This window comes from Falco punctatus (assembly GCF_963210335.1).
Source record: "Falco punctatus genome assembly, chromosome: 15".
Lineage (NCBI taxonomy): Eukaryota > Metazoa > Chordata > Aves > Falconiformes > Falconidae > Falco > Falco punctatus.
In genome coordinates, this window is record NC_137595.1 from 2,083,282 (window position 1) to 2,101,755 (window position 18,474).

The following is an 18,474-nucleotide window of genomic DNA, read 5'->3' on the forward strand; positions in this document are numbered from 1 at the left end:
GGTAAATGCCCAATTCTTTCCAGCCACTTGGAGTATCAGTGCCAATCAAGTGCAGAAATCAAAGGTAGGGCTTTGAAGAAAACAAAAAATTACTGCATTTCACTTCGTCAAGTACAGGTTCATCTGTTTTCTGGCTAATATTGCTCGCTTGTTCTGGGAAGAGGAAGACAAACGCCTAATCTGTTCATAACCCAGCTGCAGAAAATTCTGCTTACTTCTTCCTCCAAGGAAATTACAGTTCACGAGCAGGCAAACGACGTATCAGTTTGTACATTTTTGGTCAACCTCCATATACAGTGTAGCTATGGTATCTGCCTGGTACAAGCTGTCACTGCTGCGTATCTGCCAGCCTCATTCAAGCTGCCTCAACTCCTTCCATAAGGAAAGCGATGCTGAGAAGTGTATTATAGAAAGGCCTTAATTAGTTTTTTTCCAGTATAAAACTGAGACAACAGAAAACCAAGCTGTATGGCAAGATTGAGGCTTGCTCGTATATTCCACTGTAGATCAAGGCTTGACCCAAACTGCTGAGGATTTCTCTCACTGTCATGAATAGGCTTTCACTGCATATCAATGCACCATGCTTGGGAACTGAAGAAAGGAAAAATTGATTTTCCTTTCGATTTGGCCATTTTATCTTCCCCAGCCCCATGGATGTTCCTGGAAAGTGTGCTGTAACACTAAAAGCACGAGAGGTAATCAAGCCTTCCCACTGCATGCAATTGTTTGATCCAGGTATTTCTAAGGACTACAGATGGTTTCAGCCCAAATTTAATACAAAACACAGAAATGAGATCTCTTTTCCCCTAATAAATAAAATCTATAACAATGACAGTACAGGATGCCACAGAGATCTGGTGATTAAATACACTGCAAGACTCTTTGTCCTACTCAATACGATATAAAACTTTAGTAAAGTTCATGACTTACAAAATCCCTTGTCATTGTAGGGTTCTCTTTGACACAAATGTTGAAGATTCCACATTTCATTGTCTGCAATAATTCTCCAAGGAGAGAAATTCAGGCAATGAAAAGAACTTGGCATTTGACCAACTATTTAAAATATTTAACAATGACCTTGAGAATTATGGAAGGATTCATTTAAAGCCCTAGTTTAAGGGGGAAAAAAAGACAAAAATACATTGTCTTGCAGAATCTAGTACTAATGTGTGTTTACTGCAAATTTTATCTCAGATATGCTCTGTACACAATGAAAATGATCTTAAATACAAAGGAAAAGGACACAAGCCTAACTCCTTGTCTTAGAGTTACTCTGTGACCCTGCATGTATTTGGCAATGAATTTAATTTTCAGAATACCTGATCACTTTATTCCAAAGAGTCAAGCAGTTGCTCAGAGCAAGGAGAGTAACAAGACCTTAAGCTGATGCTTAAGTGGAAATTTGTTTTACTTATGAAAAGGATATTTGTGGCTCATTGCATTTATGGCAGGTCCAGTTGGCAAAGTAAATGAGCCATGGATCTGCCTTAGACAAGACTACTCAAGACAAAGCTCCCAAGTGAATATACAAAAGGCATCGGCTTCTGCACCTTCTGGGCAAGGGCAGGTCACCTGGAGAAGCCCAAAAGATGAGATCAAAGCTCTCTGTCATGGACAATGTGCTCTTGGGGACCAGCGGCAGTGCAGGGCCCCGGCAGGTCATCAGGGGATTATATGTATGTATCAAGTCTCATTTATCCTTCCTGGTTTCCCACCCAAGAACTTGCGGTAGAGGGGGTGTATTTGGCTAAGAGGAGCAGAAAGCCGCTTCCCTGGTCAGTTAAACCGGCACCACAGGGCCACCTGGGTGGGGATAGGGGTGGGAGAAGGGGGCTCATGTCACCCTGGGGTCCCTGTTCTCGGGCTTTGGGCACAGACGGTTCAGGCTGGCCCTTTCCCAATCACCGTGCCTTCCTGTCTTTAAACCAAAACTGCTTCTATTTGTATTTTCCATGTGCCTGTCTTTGCCGCTTATTATTGTTTCTAAACACAAGCACAACTTCAGCACATTTTAAGGCTTATTTTGTACAAAAAATTTAATTTAACAGGTGTGTAATGACCTGCTTGCTGCTGTGATACGTTGTCTGTGTGTTAAAAACTGTTACTTTCCTCTTCTAGCAACCTGAAAAACAATCCCTGGAGCACCAGGTGTGGCTCTGTGTTTCTTCAGCATGGTTTTTGTGGTCCAACAGACAGGAAGAGGAGCTTTTTGGTGTGAAGGTCCTCTTTGTCCTTATAGATGAGCGTAGCTGGCTATTTAACGTGTGGCTTTAATGCTGTGAAACTGTGACTTCTTTTTCCCATACTCATGGGCCTGCCAGACTTCCTTGTATTTCTTAACAGAAAACTATTTCTTGGCTATTTCTTGGAGAACCCGCACAACAGCCCTGGGGAAGCGGCACGCAGATGTGCTTTGAGTCAAACTGCACAGAAATGTGGGTCTCTCCAACTTGGAAAGCTCAGAAGGGTAAGAGGGTAGACGTGACATCCTGTGGTACTTGAGGTCAGATAAGTATGTTGGGGTCATTTGTGCTTTAACCTCTGCTAGCAGTTATCTGTCTTTTTAGGGACTATGGACTATCAGCTGCTAAGTCACATCCCAGAAGCACAGAAATTAGAAAGGAAACCATAACCACCTCAGTTTTGCCAGCACAACACTCTTTGCTTCAGCCTGTGCGTTTTGTTTTGGCCACGGCTTTTCACATTTAGTGGAGTTTCCCCAGCTCCCAGTCACTCAGTGATGGTCTTCCCATGTGTTAACAGAGGGATCTGGGAAATGCCAAAAAGCATCCAGACTTCCAGCCAGAAGCCACAAAGAAAGATAAATCAAACAATTTAAGTTATGGTACATCTTCTACTAAATGCCCTTATAGATCTATCACATTTCTGCTCCATTTACAGGAGCTCACTGCTCCAGCAGGACCTATGTTATCCATCCTGCTACTGTAGCACTGCTTAAGCTTGCATCCATGCTTACTTTTTATAGACCTAGAAGTAACCTTTCTCCCAGATACAGCATGAACCTAGTAGGTTTATTCCACAAAACAGTCTTTTGAAGGAAAAAACCCCCTCTAAACCCAGCAATTTTTATTATCTTCTACCTCTTAGGAGGCTGTAGGAAACCACGTCATGGATCAACACTTCAAAGTATTATTCAAACAAAGATCATAACAAGCACTCCGAATCTGAAGAGCATGTAGAAAGTTATGCAAACAACCCCAAGGAGACCCAGCAATGCCAGCAGACTTCGCAGGGCCTCTGCTGAACCACAGTGTGCCTTGATAGACAGAAGCATTTTGTGTTAAGTTTGGTCAAAAAGACGTATCAAGGAAAAAGATACGTATAAAGCAATCAAGGTAAGATTTAGGCAAGCAGCAGGCAGCTGGTTCGTGGCCTCTGGAACTGGCCACATTGTAAAGCTCAGATTTGTTCAGTTTTGTGTGACCTGCCCAGGGATGGGAGGAATTTGGCACGTGCACCTGAGCTCCTGTTCATGCTGAGGCTGCCCGTGGCGAGTGCAACACGGCCCCTCTTCTTTGCAACTCAAGACAAGAAACCTGGATGAAATTCACCAGCACCTGGCAGCATTTCTTGCCATCTTTATACTTAGACATTTTCAATCTTAATTTCCCTTTATTTCCACAAAATGTATACGTGCTCTGCATTTATTTTCTGCAATAACATTTGAATTATTTTTATGGTTCACTTGATGTGTTAAATAGTTACTATTGCCAATAACATGGTTTCAAAACAATCTTTTGGATGACTTTGTGAACTGGTTGCCAGCTGGACAGAATGTGGAACCTAGATCAAACTTTCTATTAAATGTTTTTCAAAAAACCCAAGACTTCTTTAGGCATATGGAAAGTTTTTCTAAGATTTTAATTGATTTTCCCTCTATCCACAATTTTGGCATCTGACATGGACCCACCCGGACTTGCTGATGGATGGCAGGGACATGGGGGGTCAAAAGAGCATGCTGAAGACAAAAGCCACCCTGGCAGCTGCCAGGCATCGCTGCTAACAAAGGAAAAGAGAAGCAAACACTGTATCTGTATAGCAGAGGCAAAGAACTAGCTTATCGTGAATATTAAGGCCACAAATTAAAAAAGCATTTATTACCAGACTAAAATAAGTGATCCTCTCCAACACTGAGCCCAGTGTAGCGTGCCAGGGGTCTGGGGAGAGTGCAGGGAGAAGCCGGGAGCTATCGCCGCAGCTGCGGTGCCGTGACAGCCGTGTGGCTCAGCGCCGCCCGGCCGGGCTGGCAAAGTCCCTCGCGTATGAAATGCCAAACACGTCCACCTCGTACTCAGAAGATAAAGCACATGTTGAGGATTGCACAAACAACAAGAAACAGTCGCACGAGGTTGTGTTAATCACTTACATGTGCCTATTATTAGTTAAAAAGGCTAAAAGGAAGGGAAAGATCAAGTGAGACTAGACTTCGTTTCATACTTTCCAGCCACAACAATATAGATATTTTTTAAATCCCGAGCGCATGAGCTGTGCTGTCACGTGCTCAGGCCCCACGCCACTCGCTGTGGGGGTGGTGAGCATCCATGTGCTGGTGAAGGCTGTATGAAACCCTCCCCAGCCACAGAGCACGTTCACGGAGTAAGGAAAGCTGGGGTGAGACCTACAGCCACCCAAACTATGTGAGCTTTTCTGCACCCAGAAAGTTGTCCCTTCTCCCAGACAACCTGTTGCGCTCCAGTGTGGCTCTGCCCGTGCCGGTAAGGACAGCCACTGCGGCACGGTCTGCAGCATCCTTCCTAACCATGGGAACCAAGGCAGTAGTAATGAAGAGCAAGACTTCACCCAATACCAACAAAACCAACCAAATGGGAACAATTCTGTGAAGCAAAACCTCACTGTTACTGGTTTCCAGTGCAGCTCCATACTGCAGTGTGACTGTGCAAGTGCAAGGCGATGCTCACTTCAAGCTGTTCCAGCAACCTATCCCTTAAGAAAAATCTATTAGCCAGAAAGCAAACAGAGAGTGTTTGGTGTTAGCTGCAGCTGCAGTGTCAGCTATGGGAAGCATTTTATGGGTCTGCCTAAATATTTGGGTTTCTACTCTCTTGCATGTTTCCATCAGCCTTCTAGTTATCCTGCAAAAATAGAAATTCCTCTTTTAAGGAGATAATTGACTAAACCCTGAGCAGCTGCAAGGAATCAAACACGACAAAAGACACTGAACCCAGCAGTGCTCATAGCCAGCTGCATAACATTACTGATTCCTACCAAGGTCTTTCCTCAACATTAGGCAAAAAAAAAAAAAAGGTAAATGAAGACATAAATCAGGCAGCATCCATTCACTCTTTTTCAATATAATTTTAATGTGAAGTGTGCCTTGTGCAGTCTAACTCATCTGACTGGAGTCAAGCAATGACTGAGACCTTTTTTCTGGGGGACTGGAGCAGCCTGTGCATTGGGAGGGCTCGCTGGGCATCGAGCAGCGCACGAGGGGCTGGGACCACAGTGCCTGCACAGCCTCGGTCCCTGCCAGCCCAGCAGGGAGATGTATCGGGAACCCACCCTGTGTACAGCTACACCTCTTGCTGCGCAGCTCTTCAAAACCTGTCAGCCAGAGCACAGCCCCTGACAGCTACCCTGGACATGTCCTACAGCCCCAGAGCGAAATGTTGTCAAAGAGAGGATAAAATCAGACAAAGGGATGCACTGCCTGGGGCCATCTGTTACAGTGGGTTGGATGAGCAGAGAGGGGGAGTCACTGTCTGATGACTGAATAACTTCCAGTGCAAGAGTGATTTGGGTAAGCTCGTTTGCTTTGTCTGTACCTTCTCACTGCTGTTAAGCAACTGGTTCCCACTACTGACACACAGAGAAATGATCACCCAGAGTACCAGATGTTGCAGGTAGGAAGCAACATATTGGAAAAATATATTTTTGATCTGGCAAAAACGTCTTGTATTTAAAGCTGACCATGGTGACAGCTGGGAGGCTGACTGCTTGCCACGAGCGGTCTCTCTGAATCAGGACACCAAAGAATCTCTGTTTCATTTGCTCTGGCTTCAGAGAGAAATAATTCACATTATTTCAGGTAACAGTCTGCTGTGGCAGCACTACACAGGTTGCTCGTACACTAAATTTTTTAGGGGGAGAGAAGTCTGTAAGAGCAAGCTATATGTGTGCCTTAAAAAAGAGAAGCCTCCAAGCTAAAATTGCAAGAATAGTTGACAAGTTACACAACCACAGCTCACTTTTCAGTGTTATATGAAAAGCAGAAGGAGTATACATTTGCAGTGACCCTCAGAGACAGAATCTGGCAAAGCACTAAATGCTCTTGGTGAAATAAAACAGTTGAGGGAAAGACATGCCCTGCGATCCTTTTGCTTATGATATCAAGTAAAGTATTCAATGGTCTTCAGAGACTGAAAACTGCTCTGCTGTTTTTGGATTAAAATGAATCGATTCAACTGTAAATTAACAGCAGATGACTTGTGGGAATGTTTATTCCCATATTTACAGTTTTGGACTATTTTTCATTCTTTAAAAGCATGACAGCAGAAGGCAGCCTGGGCAGGGCTCACCTGGAGCTCCAGGTAGGCAGCAAGAGCCACCTCTACTGGCACCATCTTGGTCAGCGCTTGGCAATACCACTCCAGCCCCTGCAAAAATATATAAATGCAAGCTTAAAAATGAGCAGCTGCTTAACTTCTATAATGGGCTGGGGTATGATTGAGCACGTGCTGAAATGTTTTGCTGACTCAGAGCCCAAGTCCTGCACTGGCACAGAACCTGTGTTTATAAAGCACAGGTGAGCCCCAACCGCAGCTGAAACAGCACTTCATAAACACACGGCAGAGCGGGCAGCTGCCGACAGAGCAGCAAGAGCTCCTCGGCCCGGGATAAAGGTGCAAGGGCCATATCCTGCTCATGTGAACACTACTGCAAATCTCTAGGACAAGCTTTGCCATGGATGCAAACAGGCACAGCTCTGAACACAGGCAAAACACATCCACTTAAGCAAGCTGTGCTTCGATCAGCTGGTTTCAAAGGTCTGCACCAGTGTGAGCTGGAATGGAAGCATGAAATGATTATTAAGAAAAAAACCTCATAATTCTCTCATCTGACAAATCAGCCCTGCTCCACCTCATCCCTCTCCTCCTACATCAAGTTTCATGTGAACAGTAGTTAGAAATAAGATCTCTATCAGAAGAGGCTCACACCTGAGCACCAAACGGCCGCTCTCAGCTCCGCAGCGCTGCCCACTTGCCTCCCTGCCAGCAGTCCGCACTCTGCTGCTCTTCTTTTGCAAACTGCCTGGGTGTTTTGGCACCCTGTTCAGGAAGCCTTAGTGCCAGAGGGTGCTGGCTGCTCAGAAACAAAATACTGCTCTCCCTCTCCAAAATTTGTCAGTTTTGTTTTGTATTGGCAATCTTAAATCACAATGCTAATCTAAAAAAATTTTTAACAGGGAACTTAATTATCAGAACTTCTGATTTAAGCCCCTTGTCTGTGGATTTTCATTGGAGCAAGGCCAGAGAAGGGCTGTCCCCCACCATCCCATCACCTCCTGGCTCAGTCATTACCAAATTAACCCAGGTGTTTGCAGGTCTGCACCAGCCCCAGCGCATCTCAGACTGGGGTGAATCTCAGCTCCTGCTGTGTTAGGCTTAGGGATGCTCCCTCAGTGCTGAAGTTACACCTGGTGTCAGCCCTTCCTTAACCAAACTGCTGCTTGGCCTTGTCTAAGGACTAAGACAAAACAGCAAAACTCCACAGCCAGCTCTGGCAGGGAGGATTACACATTCATTTCACCTCCCTGTTGTAGTAGCTGAAATGTCCACACTCATGAGAAAGGGTAGGCAGCATCTCCCACTCCCTTCTCCTGGCCCCGCAGAATTTTATCTGAGCATCAACACGACTTTGTGGGTCCAATCTGACTTTTTCTCAGGTGACAACAGTTTATTGAATGTAATACCGTTAGCATTGCTTCCACTGCCCCTCTCAGCCACACTGCGGGATGGCTGCATGACCAATAGCTATTCGTTCACAGGCTCTACGCTGCTCATTGCAGAGCTGAGACAACTGGACACATTTGCCAGTCAGCTGGTAAACAAGGCTTGAATTATTATGGGGAACTTATTTTTACAAATGCACCTGTGGGCTGTAGCTAGTTGACAAATGGTCGTACCTCGGATGGTGGCTGAGGACAGGCAGTACCAGTAAGACTATCCTCTCTGGTGTGCAACCAGAGGGGCTGCCACACGGGTTTTGCTCCCTGCCCCCAGCACCACTGCTGTAAAAGCAGCAAGAAGCAAAAGGGAAATAGCTAATGCTCTCCATGGTAACATCCAGCAAACTCAAGGAGAGGGAATCTGCCAGCTGTCTGCAGGAGTTAACTGATTTGCACTACATGACCTGGGTTTCCGTGCAGGTTCGAATGGTGCCTGCAGCTCCCCACCAGCTCAGCCTGCTGCGCTCCGTGCAGGGACACCTGAGCCGAACAAAGTCCCTCAGTCCTCAGAACAGTGCAGGGCTGTCAGCAGGCCCGTCCTTCCTGGCTGGCAGGCTTCATTTCTCGGCAGAGTTAATTAGCACAGGATGAGCTGCCTCTTGAGCAGTAGCTCAGGCCCCTGCACAGTGCTACCTTGTCGTATTGTCACACCCGGACAGATCCAGGACCCCCCATCACAGCAGTAAAAGTGGGGATATCTGTAGTATTTATTTCTAATTCAAGGCTATGTTTGCAAATGCAAACATGTAAATGCACACAAAACAGGTAGGAAGATGCCCCACAAACACCCCTGGAGATGTTTAAAAGGTTCATTATGTTTTGGAGCACCCACCCTGACAGAAATGTTGACCTCCATGTGCTGAGCACCTGCTTTCTGAAAGTCAGGTCTTCGCAGCATTCGCAACCTCCTGTCGACTATCCTAGGTACTGACTCCAGGCATCAACCACTAAAAATCCAAACACACACAACCGAATGGTCCCTGCCGTTTGTAAAAGGGAGCCAAGCAGGCAGAGCAACACAGAATACTAGGTTGGTATCTCATTAGAGGCGAGAGAACACAGGCTTTACTGATTGATAGGCTGTGTGGGCAGGGTCACAGAAAGCAGCAAGAGCAGCATCCTGAAGACTTAATGTCAGCCACGATGGATCTTTCATTTGAGGGAATAAGCAGATTTGAAGAAGAGAACAGGAATATCTGCATCAGTCCTCTACGAGAGATGATATTTGGTGCCTCCAGGGCTGAAGAGTTAATCAGCAAAAGCAACAAGAGAAAGCCTGTGGGCACTTCTCAGATGAGTTTTTCTAATACTGAAAGGGAGAAAAATGATGGGGTTTATAGTTTGATGTTTCGGGGGTTCTTTTGAGCAGCTGGAAAAACCACATGTTAGAGATGAGCTCAGGAGTGTGAATAACCCAGAGGCATGGCTGCATCTAGAAAGTGTTTGATTTAAGCCTGCATCAAATGCCTCAGTTTTGCCCCGCTCAAGGCAGGCTTGGTGGCTGTGGAGCTCCTTGCTGCAGTTCCCCAAAGAGTTAAAGTTAACCAGGCCATGTTTATACTGCTTTGCAGTCATTTCAGAGCCATAAAACACAGCTTAGCTTCCTCTATGTCTTTGGATCTCATGTTCTTGCTCAGGCTGCATCTCTGAGTATTTATACCTGCTTGCACTTGGCCTCAGCTTCAGGTACCTTTTCCAGAAGCCCAATTTGTTTAGTTTTAGGAAAAAAATCTCTCAACTTTACATGAGCTTCAGCTCCCATCAGTAGCTCAGCCTGACATCCAGCAGTTTAATTGGCTCCACTGGAAAATGTAGACATCATCTTATAAAACTAACAGATTGCCTGTCATTAAAGCATTCTCAAGGAATTCCCTTGAGACACCAAAGTAGTGCTTTTCACTGTCACAGCAGAGCTAAACACATGGAGCTGTGGCTCCTCTTAGGCAGTTGGACTAGATGATGATTTTAGGTCCCTTTCAATGGAAATATTCTATTCTTCTACTATCTATTCCATTCTATTCTATTTTATTCTTTCGCCATGCTTAGCTATGGGAGGGGGCTGATGATGGGTGGGTAAGATGGCCTGAAACACCACAGGTGGCAACTCCCTGGCAGCCCTGCTCTAGAGAATGTCCTCTTCTGACCCACAAACATGGGTTTCTTTATGACAGAAGTGGCTACTTCTTCAATACATAGAAAATGGGGTTTATTCTCCCAGTTATCCACAGAACTGCTGTTAGCCAGAACACTGATACTGTTGTGAGGCTGTAAGAATGTGTTAAATTATCTGTTTTCCACTAATATAGAGAGCCAGGGGGAAAAAAAATCATTAAGAAGTCTAAGTTTACCTGAAAATCAAGCCAAACAAGTTTTTCTCTCCCCACTTCTATGTGCTTCTGTAATGGAATGAGTTTGAATCTGGAGGTATCAAATTCAGAGCTGTTTATATGTTAAACGTGGACTGAAAAAGCAGAGCTTTTAAAAAGATTTCATTGAACGTTGTTTTGCCTTGAGCAGTCTCCCCGCTTGTGCAAATTGCACATAAGCCTTTTTACAAGCAGTCTATTCATAGAGACACTGGCTACTAGGTCTCCCTCTGCTCACAAAGTTGTTGGTCCAGCCCCAGTCCCTCGGCTTCATTAAAGGGTTTGTGTTTGGTGGACATACTGTGGGCTCCTTTCATCTCTCAGCCTCCGTTTGGGCTATTTTTAAACATCAGGTTCAAGAGCTGCGCCCGGGCAGAGCCGCTGTCAGGATCACTGTGCCCTGCGTGTCTGCGGGGACCCACCCAGCTGAGAGCCAGAGCAATCTCAATGCACAATATAGTGTCCTTGCTCAAGAGCTCAGAGCATGCTCAGAACTGATGCAGCTCAAGAAATCCTCCCAGGTAGATTAAGAAAAACTCACCCAAATAAACAAAACCAAACAGCGAGTGCTGCACCGACTGACGGAAAGCCTCGGGACAGAGGGATGAAAGCCAGACACCTGCCTGCGGCTTGGTGACGGCACAGGGACCTTTGGTGAGCAGAGATTTTGCTGTATCTATGTTCCAGGGCTCATTCTGTGGCACTTGACAGGGTTTTTATATCATTTGCCCTGGTTTGTGGAGCAGGTTAGTGCAGCATTCCCTTCTGCTCGCTCCTCTCTGGGGGAGAAGGGATGAGAAACTTGCCTTCCATTCCCCCTTCCCAGTCTCAAACCTCCCTTCAGAGAATGGGGACACAGGCACCGTGCTCTGTGCTTCTACCAGACTGAAGGCAGTTCTGCCTGCAGCCAGGAAAAGCGGCATTACTTCGTCTGTGCCTCTCTGAACTGAAGCACAGCCCACTCCCCCGCAGAAGACCAGAGATCCCTCTCCCCCAGCTCAGCTCCCTGCAGGCACTTTTGCTGGGTTCTGGCCCTGCTTTCACACATGTAGCTAGGCCAGGCTCTGTGCCAGTTGGTTTTTTTGCCTGTGGCTCTCTGGAGCAAACACAAGACACGTGCAAGCCGTGCCACGAGCACAGGTTGAGGTTTTCCAGGCAAGGTGCTGGGTCCAGCCAGGCTGCAGGGCAGGCTGAGCTTGGGCTGCTCCCAATATCCCCGGGGCTAGGGAGATCTTGAAAGTGCTCTATGCCTGAATGCATGGCAAGTAACTCCAGGAGTAAAACAAATCATCATTTAAATCAGATTATGAGCTAGTACCCACATTTCAAATCTCTTTTTCTCTGCACTATAAAGGCAAGTAATAACAGCTCCCAAATTACATTTTAAAATTGTCTCAAAAAATATCCCAAGAATTTCCATTGCTGTCATTGTTCGAGGAAGCCTTTAAAATCTGGCAAGGAAAAAACCCTCTGAGCTAGATAAGCTCTTTCTTTGTGAAGAATTAGCCAGTTTTTCAAGTCCTGAAACCTGTTGTTTACCATCTTGTGCACCAAAATGGAGTGGCAGCTTGTGGAGAAAACAATATATTTGCTGGTGCAAAATGCATATAACTGAAACAGTGGCATTTCTCAGCTTTGAAGTGCTCTGTTTGCAGTCTAAATTGATACCACTGCTCTCTCCACACGTGTCTGAGGTTAAGACACTAGGTAGGAAGCAAATTCTACATGATAGTGTGTAAAATTGTTTTTATTTGTAGAAGCAACTTGTACAAAATGGTCTCAAAACCTTGTCTGTGTCAATGCTGCCAAGGCAGGTCTGCAAAATGCAAGTATTTTTTACATTAAAACCTTCCTTATCATTTACTGAGGAGTTCCTACCACAACTGAAACTCCTTCTGCACGGGCTTTGTAAATCTGATTGATAGTCATGGCTGAAAAGACTTAAAATTTTCCAGTGTAAGGTGTATGGAGAGCTGTTGATTTGAATCATAAACAGCACAAATGGTTTCCAGTTGTCCTCATCCAGCGTGTCTAACCCATGGACATTGGTGTAGGTAAAGCTATACAATCCATTGGCAGGGCTAAGCAACACACAGCAAGCAAAGAAGCTTTTGATAGTTATCATGAGTGTTGTGAACACCACTGTCCACCTATGAATGATGCAAGATCTAGTGGTGGCGGCTCCAGGATAGGCTCTCTCTGCAAAGCTTTCCCTCAGGATGTAACTAAACGCAGAAATCAAAGTGAATCACCAAAAATATTCAGGAATCTCACAAGATACAACTTTAGAGTCAGGCTTTCCCGTATTTTCTCTAAGCTAACATATGCTGCACATTCCAGAAAAGTTGATATAAAATAACCAGCCACTTCTTTCAGGATTCCCTGGCATTTTGAACAACCTATATTAAGATTTCCATAAATTCTTTTCTGGGGGCTGACTACAGGGAGCCATATGGATGTGTAAAGCACTGCTTGTACCTCTCCCCCGCCCCCCCCCCCCCCCCCCCCCCGCAGTAGACTTGGTAGAAACAGTAAATCGAGATTCCTTGCCAGATCCTGCCCCAACCTGCTGCCGGCATGCAGGAGGGCTGTGCTGCCCTGGGCGGTGGAAAAGCCTCGCAGTAGGCCTAGCTACCCACTGCACATCCGATGACAGACTGCCTAGCTAAACACGGCAATGACGTCTTGATTAGAAAAAAGAAAACATCAATAAATGTTAGAGACCAGCAGCTGGTAAATCTATACATAGGAAAACAAATAACCATGAGCTTTGATTGTTCGAGTTCACAGCAGAAGTTACTTACCTTGGCAGATACATATTCAAGACATACGGCTTGTAATTCCTTAGCTAGTGCTAAGCAAAACCATGTGTTCTTCTAAAACAAGGGGAAAGTTTAACTCCAACACTGTGCAAAGACAGAGTTACGGTCATAACTTGTGCTCGTAGCAAAATTAAACTGAAAAGGGCCAGGCAAAAGGGTCCTAGAGAGGAGAAGAGCAAAGACTGAGCAGCAGCCTGGAAGAGAAGCATAAAGCAGGTTCCAGACCCACGCCAGGGATGGAGAGAACATGCCCACCTGACCACAGATATGCCCGTGGCGACATGGGCTGCAGTCCAGGGTACATAATCATGTTATGGTGCTTCCTGTGACTTCAGGTGTTGCAGTATCTCAAAAAACAAAGCAGGGGACATTGCAGTGGCTCCTTTCCCTTCCCCTCCTTCGAAGTGAGCCTTAGCTGCAGGGCTGGCTGTGTACTCGCCCTTCTCCACTGCCAGCTGGGCTGCAGCATCGTGTTTAACAAGCTGAAAGCTCTGGTGCCTATAAAGGGTCCGAGTATGAGAAATACATGACTTTCAAGTCAGTGCGCTCTCACATGACCCTCATGCAACCCAAACCAACTGCAGTGGTAGCAAAGCTGAGCCCACTGGGCAATTTTTTCCTTCCATCAGGCACCTTTATTAAGATTCTTCCTCCCTCTCTCCAAATAAAGGACCATTATTAAAAATGGTTGTAAAGCTGCTGCAACCACTGCTTACCACCCAAAAAGGCCTTGATTCTGGTTCATTTCCTACAGATGGCATTTTGTTGGTGTTGCTGAAAGCTTAGACTGGACTGTCATTTGGCAACAGTGTCCTTCTTAAAAGACAATGCAGTCAACAACCAAATAAAAGCACTTGAAAAAGAGATTGGGGAACATAAGCAGTGCATCGAACCCTGGGCTGTGCTCACCACCAGCCAGGACAGCAGCCGCTGCTCTGCCTTGGCAGCAGCTCCCCAAGCATGGGCATGGTGTCAGAGCCAGCAGCTGCCAGAGGTACGTGCAACATGCTCCTGTAATTAAAGATGCATCTGTCACCATTATAAATAAGCAGAAGCCAATTTACATGTGAAGAGCCAAGAAGGAGAAGTTAGGAAAAAAAAGCTACAGTTTTCTATCACTCATGCTGCAAACAGATGTCCCACCAATACTGGAGCAGGGCACCCCAGCCAAAGAGGTGAAATCATACTTCTCAAGGGATGTTTAGAAATAAGTCATTTACTCCAAGGTGAAGCAGAGGACCACATGCTTGGCAGTCGAGGGCAGTATGTACCAAAAGGCTGTGCTGAGAAAGGGAGGTGATGAGGAATTTGGAAGCAGTTCAGCAGGATTTGGAAGATGGTAGGAGAGGCGATTTGGGAAAGCTAAAGAAAACAAAAAGAAGGGAAATAATGTTTGTAGAAGAGGTGTAGCAATGACTTGACAGAGAAGGGAAAGTCACTGGCAACCACTTCTGGTCAGAAAAATGTTAGTAGGATCAACACGGTGCTTAGGGGAGCTCTGCTCCTTTTCAAACTGCTCTGAATGAACTACACTCAGCAAAGGTGATAGTGGTAAACTCTTTAAACAGGGACCTTGTAATGTAACCATGCTATTTAAAGATATGTCAGCATTAGGATAAATATAGCATCCGCTAGTAATGGTCTGCAAAGTCGCTTCAAATTCACATGAGAATACATATCACAAGCACCAGCAGGGTCCAGCCATGCCACTGCCCGAGTGAGAGCTCCCAAAGCAAAACCTCCCTGTGCCGCTGCAGGAACCATGCTGCAATGGCTGGAGCTGGAGCCTGGTCTGAACCCAGCACCGAGGCAATGCCTCACACCGCTCCCGGCCCACTGCCCTGCGCACTGTCCCTCAGAGGAGACATAACGCAGAGACCCAGGCCACGTGTGGTCGTTAAAAGTTTTGTAGGATGATGGGGTGACAACCCCAAGGACCTGGACAAATTCCAGGCTATTTAATTGCTTTCTGTCTCCCTGAATTCCTCCGGCACTTCCCTTTGGGTGTGCTGTTTTCTGCTTCCTGTCCTGAATCACAGCACAGTGCAGCTGGAGCTGCATCCCCCCAGGCATGGAGCTAAAAGCCTGCTAGAAGATGCTGACTTGATTGAAAACTCATTGTTTTCCAGCCTGCAAGGAAACTACATCTGCAGCTCCTGCAGAAAAGCTGCCTCTCCCCAGGGCTGGGGTCCGCCTTGCAGCTCTGCTCTTTGCAGCCCTGCTCACCGCTGCACAGTGAAAGCCACTTCACTACGAGCAGGGAAATCACACACACCAAGGGTACAGAGAAGGGAGGGAAGATTAGTCCTTATCTTCCACAAGAAGATTGTCTGCAGTGAAATGGGTACAGCGATGTGCATGCAGAGGTGATCAGTGAGGAGTGTCCTATGCTGAAGGATACCCAGAGGCTGGCAGGGCTGCAGCTGCCAGGCCAGGGTGACACTGCTGGTGGCACAGCCTCCCCTCCCAGCCTTTGCCATGGGCAGCATGCCACAGCAGCAGCAACACACTCCCCAGCCTCGCAGGCAGAGCTGCACGGCCGCAGCTCACATGCCAGGAGCCACATCCCTCAATGGGCAGAGCTGCGCTACAAACCAGAGCTCAGACAGGGTGATTTGCAGGAGAGGTGGTCCCTTGGCCAGGGGAGCGGGGAGAGCCCGTGGCACCCTGCACTCGCTGCACATCAACGCATCTCGGTGGCCTCGACATGCTGTCCTACTCTGAGCAGACATTGCAGTCAAACCGGGTACCGCGGCCTTGCATAGCCCACTGAGTGCTCTGCTCCCTGACGTTCACAGCCTTCCCCAGGACAGGCAGCGCAGTCAGACCCAGGGGTGAAGGGGTCTGGAACTGGGCCATGTGGAACCTTTTTGGCTGCATGAGGTTAATAAAAGCCTTTTCCAACAAATACAGAATGGCTCCATCAAAGCCTCAGCAAACCCACTGCATCGCTACCTAGCTGAAATAAATGAAAATCTTCCCAGCTTTCTTTTTGCTGAATATCAAATCTGGGGCTGTGACAAGGGCAGTGATGGGGACAGGATGGATGAAATAATCCTCAAGCCCACAGCATTGCACCCAAGGGCAGCGGGTGCCGATGCAGCTCAGGCAACAGCAGGTGCTATTATAATCAAAAAAGCATCCCATCTTCCCCCATTTCACAGCCAGTTTGCCTTAGAGGAGTCCATGACGATTAGTAATTAGTGAAATTACAGCACAAGAAACTACTCAGCAACCAACAGGAAAGACTTCTAATCAGACTATGTAGAACTATAGGGGTTTATTTGTTTCTGTCTATTTGTTTCAGTCAATAACACTTGCCATTAAATGTTAAATAAAATCCTTCCTTTAAGTAAAACCTCTCCCACAGGAGAAGGACGGTAAAGGAGGGAAGACATGGACCCAGGAGCAAATCCTGTATTTTGCTCCAGGTCAAAGAAAGAGGTTTGTCCTTCCTTGTTCACTTAGTGATGATAAAATAGAAAGCTCATGAATTATGAGTGAGGGTCTCAAGTTTCATGGAAAGCTGCTTTCTAGAGCCGTGTGGCGGGTGTACAATCAATGGGGCTTGGTGCCTCTGGCTCCTGTGGGAGCTGAGCTGGTGGCAGCAGCATTGGTCACCAGGAAGGCATCAGACATGGGGAATTTTACAAGACTAAAATCTCCTCGTGAGTGTAAACTGTCAGGATGTCATTTGGATGAGAATGCTATTTGAATTTTGAACCTGAGAAATTCCACATTAAAAATGGCTTTTGGACAAAAGAAAAACAAAACGGCAAATTCAAATCCAAATACTCTTCAGCCTTCCTGAGTTTTACGTGTAACCCCGTTGCTGTGGTACCAGATAATGCATAAAACCAGAAGGGAAGGGATCATCTGAATATGGGTAAATCTCAGAGAAGCAGCTGGTTTCACAAGGGCCCGGGAACTAAATCTCAGGGCACTGAACAGCAAGAAAACTTTAGTCAAAATTCTGAGCATCTTCTGGAAGGAGGGATGCAGTCTGGTGTGATCCCTGTCCTGATCCAGACCCAGCAGGGCACCAGCTCTGCTGAGGGAATAAATTAGCTAACATTTAGCCCTGGGAACAGACAGAGAGCACCAGCCTCTCCTGCGCAGCAACCCGCACACAGGGTGCATTCAGCGAAGCAAGGGACTCAGTGCCCTGTGAGCAGACAAAAGAGCATGTGAGATAGCCATGGTGATGGGAAGCAACGGCCAGGGGGTATGCTCAGGCCAGGGAGGGAGGAGAGCATGAAAGCAAAGCCCTCTCCTAGTTGCAACAGGAACACGATCAAACCCAGAGAGAGTCCATGGCACAGATGGGTGAAGGGACAGTGGTAAAGGATGGTTTAAAGACTCAGCTTGGAAGGCCATCACGAGTCAACAGAGAAAAGGTAAAATAAAAAAAGTTATTTCCCTGTTGATGTTGCTTTTCTCTGTAAAACAATGCTTTTCAAAGTGTTTCTTCCCCTCTGATAACAAAGGGAAACGTTATACAAGGATTTCCATTCTTATCTAGGGAGCTTCTAGACAGGGTGGCCTTTCCCCTGGCATAGCAAGCTGCCTCTCCAAACTCTTCCTCCTTTAGGAGTAAAAACATTTTTAGGAAAGCAGCTTTTATTCAGTATATCTTCTGTATTTATTTATCTTGGCACTCTTTTTTCAACCTGATGGCACTGCAGAAACACCCATCTCCTCTTAAAGGACCGCTGGGTCTCAGTCATCGTGTGACTTGGGCGCTGGGTCTTTCCCTGTGATGAGCAGCTGAGAGCTGCAAATGTACCTCAGAAAATTGTTAGTGTTGGAACAAATTCTCCACTTGTGCTGAAGTGCCCCTGGCAGACTTATACTAGAAATTGAAATATTCATCACGACAGGCATCCTGAGGCACTGCTGTTGCTCTACCCTCAGACCTCGGAGCATGGCAGGGGCTAGGATGTGACATCTGCGTTCTCTGTACCACAACCTGATGGCAGCAGCTGAGCAGTGTCCCAGTGTCACACCCTGAGCTTCTCTGCAGCCTTCCTTGGGCACTCCAAGGAAGCAAACAGAGACCATCTGTTGTTATCTGCTAACAGCACCCCTCTGTATTTTAAACCATAGTACAGTGATATCATTTTCAAGGTGGCTCGGGCTAAGATGCATGCCCTGAGCTCCCCACATCTGCGGTAAAGTTCAGTTCAAAACTCTGTAGTTTGGACTCATTCATATTTCTGAACCTCAGAAGCTGCACAGCTTGTCCTGTACCAGTGACACACACTGTTAAGATAAGCCCTGACCAATACGCCACCAATAT

At 46.4% G+C, this 18,474-nt stretch overlaps 1 protein-coding gene across 1 annotated transcript in view; it reads right to left on the reverse strand.

Moving 5' to 3' along the window:
* Positions 1 to 18,474, reverse strand: part of CYSLTR1 (cysteinyl leukotriene receptor 1) — a 117,459-nt gene that overhangs the window by 62,677 nt on the left and 36,308 nt on the right. The window lies entirely within an intron of this gene.